Source organism: Cupressus sempervirens, chromosome 5 (assembly GCF_028749045.1).
Source record: "Cupressus sempervirens isolate cs-2001-9-10 chromosome 5, ASM2874904v1, whole genome shotgun sequence".
Taxonomy (NCBI): domain Eukaryota; kingdom Viridiplantae; phylum Streptophyta; class Pinopsida; order Cupressales; family Cupressaceae; genus Cupressus; species Cupressus sempervirens.
The window spans coordinates 372,909,535-372,918,088 of NC_143122.1; the positions used below are offsets into that span (position 1 = coordinate 372,909,535).

Consider the following 8,554-nt stretch of genomic DNA (forward strand, 5'->3'; position numbering starts at 1 on the left):
ACTGGCTCAAACGACCTTGTATTGATCATTGTAAATCCATTATCATGTTGAATAACCGTTCTATCTGGATCATTTTGATTTAGTCGTAACCTATACCATTGACGACGAATAGAACTACTTTGAATGTGTTAAATTCACACTCAATTATATCATCCAAGATGCCATAGTATTGATTTTGAGATTGTTGAGGATGTATGTCGCTTCTAGATGATATATTGGTGACCTCAAAAACTGCAGTTATCCCAGAATCACAAGTTTTCTTTGTGTCATCCAACCTTTTTATGCGGAATTTGTGGCCATGATAGTACATATCTTTGTGGTGCTTGACCTGCAATTTTTGAAGTCTGTGTAAATTATTTGCATCATGAGTTGATACGAAACATATGTCAAGTTATGATCATTAATAAATTTATACGTACCTCTCCACCTCTTAAACCATTTACTAGATTAACTACCATCGGCATAACATTGGAATCTCCATTACGATGAGCTTCTGTAACCAATGAAGCAACACCTTCCCATGTTAATGAGCAACCATTTTGTTGACATCGTTCAATCCATTCTGTCATCCAATCAAGATTGTTCGCAATATACAAATGTATTGCATCCCACTCTCGACCACCTGTTTCAAATAAATACGCCAATTAAAAATAACTTATATTGAAGATTTATATGAATTAATTAACTACAATAAAATTTTAGATTTACCTCTCACTTTTCTCGATCTACCTTTGCCCATCAAGTACTCTCCTTCGAATTTGTTAATTGAGTTGGGATCCCAAATACAATCTACATGGATGTTTGCTGCAAACTTAGGAAGATATTCAGTAATGTACACCATGGTCTGGTATACCATATATCCCTCCACCATAGAACCCTCGGGATGTGCTCTCTGTCGAACCAAGCCTTTCAAAAATTTCAAGTGCCTCTCAACCATCCACATTGACCTGGTTGGTACAAGTCCACACAATTCAATCTCCTCAACTTGATGTATGAGGTAGTGTTCTTGTGCATTGAAAAAACTTGGAGGTAGACACTTTTGCATTTCACACATCAGAAGAGGAATTTTTCTCTTCCAATATTTTATATCTTCTTTATTGATTTCTTTAGATGACAACCACCTCATGTATTTTCCAAGATCATATATAACCTGTTTGACATTGTTGGCAAAGTGGTGTGGGAGAGATAGAGGTAGAACGTACTGCAATATTTGTAAAATGATCTTGTCAATATTTTATAAAAGAATGCAATTGAAACTACATGCAATATATAAATATATAGTGAATACAAAATAACATGAATTACCTTAATAAATGTATGCCAATCGTGTGTTTTCAACCCTGGCCCAAATTCACTTTTATTTGATATGACATTGTTTATGTTCGCAGCAAATCCTGTGGGAAATCTTATTTTTTTTATGACTTCTTTTATAGCATTGCTCTGTTGCTCTGACAATAACCAACTATGGGCACTTGTATCAATTCAGTCTCCATTGTTATTTGATCGAATACCATTTTTCATTGCATGGTTGGATTCTTCAATGTCACTACAAGTTTTGACAATTTGATCTTTGTCACGCCTTCCATCCAAGATTTTCCATAATGTCTCTTCTACATTCTTTCCAATATGCATAGGATCAAACAAATGCACAATTGGGAGTTGCTCGTAGTACGGCAACCTAGTAAATTGTGTAGGATAAATTTTTAGTCCTTTTGGAAGTTGAACATTGATGTCTTGACGACCTTCACAACCATCAATCACATCATCAGTAAACAAAACACAATATCGAAATATAAATTTGAAACAAAAAGCATCAAATGGAATGACATTACCTCGACGATTTATTTTATTGTATGCCAACTTCCATAGGCGAGGTGTCATTCTTTGTGGCTTTGATGTAGTCTCTTCTAGACCATTGAAAAGATGTTTTTCGATAATTCGGTACTTATGATTTATGTGCAGAAAGTGTCTATTCTCATCAAACACCTGCTTTCTTAAACTTTTTGAATGACGAGATTTCGTCTTTGGACCACAAACTGGACATGCAAATTTACCCTTTGTCTGAAGACCTACAAGATCATGTATAATTGGATTAAATGTGTTAACTTTGACATACCAAAAAAGAGGTGTCAAGAAGAGAACATACCACAAAAATGTGTTAGCCCAGGGGCATCGTGTATTGTCCATACAAGCATTGCATGAAATTGAAATTGTCTTTGTCCTATTGGTCTACAAATGTCATACATAGTAACCCCATTCCATAACACCACCAACTCGTTGATAAGGGGTTCAATATATACGTTGATATCGTTGACTTGGTACTTACCTAGTTGAATGAGCAAAAACATTACATAATTATTTTGACCATTTGATGGATTAGTAATAATAAATTAATTTAGATGACCACTAAATCAAAAAATACCTGGAACAATCAGTGTCAACATTATGTACTCTCTCTTTATGGACAACCAAGGAGGTATGTTATTGTTGATAACAAAAACAGGCCACACTGAGTAAGTAGATCTCATCTCTCCATAAGGATTGACACCGTCTGTTGCCAATGAAAGCTTGAGATTACGAGGTTCTTCTTTAAAGTGTGGCCATTTTTCCTCTATTTCCTTAAATGTTGAACCATCTGTAGGCATTCGCATAATGTCATCTTGACTTCTATTGTGTGCATGGTAATCCATAAATTGTGCCAAGCTATTGCACTTGAATAATCGTTTCAGACGTGGAATAATGGGAATATGTCGAAGAACCTTGCGAGGCACCTTTTTTGTTAATCGATTTGATTGATATCTACTGATATGACAAGTAGGGCATTGTGTTGCAAATTCATGCTGTTTATAATATATAATATGATCGCTCGGACATGCATCTATTGTTTGATACTCCATTCCAATATCTTTCATGATGGCAGATAATTCTTGGTACGAGCGAGGTAGAATGTTTGATGGTGGTAACAAACACTCACCTATCAACCTACGACCAAAAATATAATTTCTTAATTTAAAGAATATTAATTGCTACACGACCCTAATGTTAATTGCAAGGGAACTACGAGTAAAATAATGAAAGAAGATGGCATACCTTAACATACGTGTCATTGCTACATTGGATAAACCATTCATTACCTTCAAGTTCACCAATAGCAATACAGCGGCAAGAAGAGTTGTTTTGGAGCCTTCATATAGGGGTCGCTCTGCCTTCTCAAGTAAAGGTACATCAAACTCTGCATCATCATCACCATCATCATCATCATCATTATCATCTTAATCATCGTGATCTTCTTCCATGGTATCATTACCTTCTACTTCAATATTCACACCTCCATGTTCCCTTGTTTGGAAATCCGCATTCTCCGAATTGTCATGGTCCATAACATGAAACTCAGGGATGTTGACCTATATGAAAATGATGACCTTATATTAACCATGACCATGATGTCATCATCAAATCATGTCTCATGTAATTTATAAACTATTAAAATACATACCAATGGGCGATACTTGTTTCCCCCTTCAATGTGACCATGTTGCCTACAATGTTGCTCAGCTGTTGTGATTAGATATCTTCGAGTCTTTAAGCCCTTACACATTTTTCAAGGACAATAACATTTTCCATCACCTTTTCTTTTTAAGTTAGACCGTAGTCTAGCAATTTCCTCCCTATTTTTTTGTGCGTTGATATCGTCAGACATGGTCTTTCTTGAATGGAATGACTCGTTGGTGGAAGAAGGATGATTTTTTTGCAACCTGCAGATGGAGTAGTAAGAGGAAGACACATATAAAAAGGAATTAAGTCTCTGAACCAAGTAGGATTTAGGACATGCTGGAGTGGGGTCAACCCAAGATATTTTGGAATCTTGAAGAACCTGGTAAAGGGTATCTGGAAAGGTGAAAATAAACAAGTATTTTTACAGCTACAAAGGAGGAATCGAGAGCATTATAAATAATGAAGAAGAAACTTAAATCCATACAACTTCACCTCTATTTACAATTTGACCTTTCTGCAAGTGAAATATGACAATATACAAAATTTCCAATCACATTTTCACTTAAAAAAGAACACCAAATATACCTTTGCTACAATATCTTCTTCAAATTCTTCACTATCAGATTCTTCAGAACTGCAAGCTCCTGTGCAGAAAAAAGATGAGATGTACTAAGTAATTTTTGATGAGCAATATTTAAACAAATCGACTATCAAAAAAAAAATTTATGAAATTTAGTTGCTTTATTATGTACTGAAGACTTGGCAAGATGTTCCCAAGTCTATCTATAGAATGCCTATCTGCATGGTTGTTTGCAAATAGTCTAGTATGGTGTCGCTTTTGAACAACAACAAATGTCACTGGGGCTTTAAATTCATTGGCTGTAATTTTAAGAAAAATCTACAATGAGACTTATTTTTCAGATGCATGATCAGAAACGATTCCCACATTGAAAATTTTTATGAGAATTCCTAGGTTCAACAGCTATGTCTTTTCTAGGGCTTATATCATCTCTTTTTTTGAGCTTATGCAAGTGACAAAGTATGAGAAGGGTAGACTTTAGCAATGGCTATTGCTTTTGTTATTATTTCATTGTTTATTAGTTTTCTTATCTCATATCTATGTTTATTTTACATTTTTTCATTTCCACGTAAATTGTGGCCTGAGGGGCCACACCTTTTTATATTGATTTAAGAAAAAAGATCACACATAAGGGTGCATCTATAGCTAACTACTTAATATCTAGAATCATATTAACAAAAAGGTTCATATTCATTCTCAAACATATTAAATTGTACATCAGCATAGCCAACAGGGCTAGCCTCCAAGAGCAATCCAGAAAATTTCCACTATTCAAAAGGGTGACAAGAATCATTGTCCATCTTGCAAAAATCATTTTCCAGACCGATACACAGGCTTTCTCAAGAGTATAGAGAATAGCCCAAGCTTCCATCTAATTTTTAGAATGAGTACTTAAGGAAGTAGAAAAGAAAAACTAAACATGGCTTAAAGTTCCACTACTAGTACCACCCATTCCTCTTGGACGTGGATTACTCCTTCAAAACCCATCTATATTGATTTTGAGGAAATCATTTGGGAGGGGAGACACTAACCTAAATGGTTCACTTTCTTGACTTGCTGAACTCTGGGACCAAACCTATTTTGTGAAGAAAGAGAAAAGCATTGATCCAAGTGATTAGCAATGTGGAGATCCTAATGAACAGTTGACTGAGATAGCTCTTGTTTCGACAGACCACCCTCTCATGAAATCTCATTCATATTATAATCTTGCACGATCTTATCATAGCAAAGGTGATTATGAAATTGCTGGCCACTACTACTATTTGGCACCCTCAAATTACATGTTACACTTTGATGTTGGTGTTGCCATTCAGAAGTTTTCAACTTCAACACTTCAAAAGCAAAAACGTATTGCTGATGAGGTTATGAAAATGTCACCTATGCAAATAAATGTTACTTATACAAATGTCGGTTATGACATCTTGTACATATGTTACTTATTCTAGTGCCACTTAATCAGTATCGCTTTTAAAATTTGTAAAACTAATATTGTTCTTCAAACTTACTCTTTTGTTGGTTTAGTGTCAACAATTTATTTTTTAAAATTAAATATTTAAATTTATATTGGAAAAGGTAGAAACGAATACTTATTGATTTAACTCAATTTATAATTGTTATTTAAATATTTCTTAAAATAACATAATCCTTAATCTTTTTTTAAATTCTCTTCCAACTATCTCTATTTAGTGCCTACCATGTTTATGTGCATGTTTTTTATGTGTTTTGGATAATAAGTCTAATTTAATTTGTCTATGGACTAAGACCTTAAATTATTGAGCTTCTCTTTGTTTTGTGAAAACTATAGCATTCTCTACTTAACAGGGCCAACCACGTGAAGGTGGAAGCTCATCATGGCCCCTCCTAGGAGTCTCTTATGACCCTTTACGACATTTTAAGAGCTCTAAGATTTATTCTTAGGGATCGTAAATGGTCGTAAAGGGTCATAAGAGATCTTAGGACACAACAACTAAAAAATATAATTGTAAGCATCATGGTCACATTTTTTTGGAATCAATGTAATTGAGTTGTATACCCAAGCAACGAAGTGCATCTAGAAAATGAAACTACAACCTATTGGGATTGAGAAAAACCTTATAAAACAAAAGCAGCTAGGAATGATCGCTTGCCAATATCTGTTAAATAGATTTGTGGGAGGACCTTGTATTCATGACCTACACCTTGTATTCATGAGCTAGGAATGATCGCTTGCCAACAGTTGTTGAATACATTTGTTGGAGGACCTTGTATTCATGAGCTACAAATGTATTCAGCAATTGTTGGCAAACGATCATTCTTATAGATGAATTAGACTTGGAATCGAAGGTGTGGAAGTTGCTTTGCATTGCTTGGGTACACAACCTAATTACGTTTCCAAAAAAATGTGACCATGATGCCTACAATTATGTTTCTTAGCTATTGTGAAATCTACATATTTGATAGGAGAAGCATTTGAAGTTTATGTTGTGAATCCACTAAATAGGGTCAAGATTTGATTTGAGAATGTTGGTCAGATGATCTAAGAGAAAGAATGGATAGACAGATGGAGAGAGAGATAATACAAGTGGTAGAAAGAGCCATGCCATTTGCAGGACGCCACCATCCTTTTGGTAGATCAAAGGAAAACATGGTAAGGACTCTAATACACATTGTCCTCAAGAATATTATCTAGGAGTCTTTCTATCACTTGTATTATCTCTCTCGCCATCTATCTTTCAACTCTTTCTCTCAAATCATTAGACCATAATATTTAATCTTGCCAGGCTGTTTGAACAGCTACATGACACTGAAAAAGCAAATCTTTTGTACAGGCTAATATTGTTCAAGTTTCCTGATTATGTGGATGCATATCTACAACTTGCAACCATGGCCCAGGCTCGAAATGAGATCCAACTAAGCCTAGAATTGATTGGGGAGGCACTTAAGGTGGATAAAACCTCAGTAAATGCGATTACCATGCTTGGCAACCTGGAACTGGAAACAGATGACTGGCTTAAAGCAAAAGAAACAATTAAAGCTACACAAAATGTATCAAATGGTAAGGATGCTTATGTTGACATTAATTCTCTTGGAAATTGGAATTATTTTTCAGCTTCACGCAATGAGAAGAAGGATCCAGATGCGGAGGGAATACATCTTGATAAGGCTAGGGAACTGTATTGTAAAGTGTTGGCTCAGAGACCTAGAAATGTCTATGCTGCAAATGGGGCAGGCATTGTGCTAGTCGAAAGGGGTCATTTTGATATTGCAAAGGAAAATTTCACACAGGTTCAAGAAGCTGCAGCAGGAAACATCTTTGTTCAAATGCCTGATGTGTGGGTAAATCTAGCACATGTTTACTTTGCACAAGGACAGTTTGGGCTTGCAGTGAAAATGTATCAAAATTGTTTGAGGAAATTCTATTTTGGCACTGACACCCAAATTTTATTATATTTAGCTCGATCACATTATGAAGCAGAACAGTGGAAAGATTGTAAAAGAACATTATTAAGAGCAGTACATTTGGCACCCTCAAATTACATGTTATGCTTTGATGTTGGTGTTGCCATGCAGAAGTTTTCAACTTCAACACTTCAAAAGCAAAAACGTACTGCTGATGAGGTTCGTCAAGCAGTGTTTGAATTAAAGAATGCGCTCCGTGTGTTTAGACAACTGTCAGTAGTGCCAAGCCCTCATACACATGGCTTTGATGAGAAGAAGATAGAGTTGCATGTGGACTACTATAAACACTTGCTTGATGCTGCCAAAGTTCGCAGAGAAGCAGCAGAACGCGAAGAACAGCAAAGCCGTCAAAAGCTAGAAGTAGCACGCCAACTTGTCCTGGCTGATGAGGCAAAACGAAAAGCTGAGGAAGAACGAAGGATTATGATGGAAAGGAGAAAGCAAGAAGAAGAATTGCGGCGGGTGATGCAACAAGAGGAGCAATTTGAACGTGTGAAAGAATTATGGAAGAGTAAGCGTAAGGACAGGGATGATGATGATGATGAGGCTGGTCAGTCTGAAAAGAAAAGAAAGAAGGAAAAGAAGAAAAAGAAGAAGGATAAGGATCACAAGGCTTATGATTCTAATATGGAGGAACCTGATATTGCCATGGAAAATGAGGCAAATTATATGAGTGATAAGGAAGAAGCTGATACGAAAAATGCCCAAGATCTTCTTGCAGCTGCAGGTCTAGAAGACTCTGATGATGGCGAGACAAATTCTCCAGTTTCAGCAAAATCACGAAGGAGACGTGCATACATTGATTCTGAAGATGAAGAACCCTTACAAAAATAGAGTTCGAGAGAAGACAATACTTTTGATGATAATGTTTAGGCTTCCTGAGGATTAACTAAACAGATTTCAAGAGAAGATGATGCATAGAGTGATGATGGATAAGCTACCTAAACATTTAGTCAATCAAATATGCCTTGTCCCTTCCAAATCTGTTTGACATTGTTCCAAGTCAAAAACATCAATTGAATCATCTGTATGGAATCTTTT

At 35.7% G+C, this 8,554-nt stretch overlaps 1 pseudogene; it reads left to right on the forward strand.

Annotated features, from left to right (window-relative positions):
* The window catches only part of LOC149556297 (protein CTR9 homolog pseudogene), a 30,944-nt pseudogene extending 22,597 nt beyond the window's left edge, over positions 1 to 8,347 (forward strand).
* Positions 8,348 to 8,554: the final 207 nt, after the last annotated feature.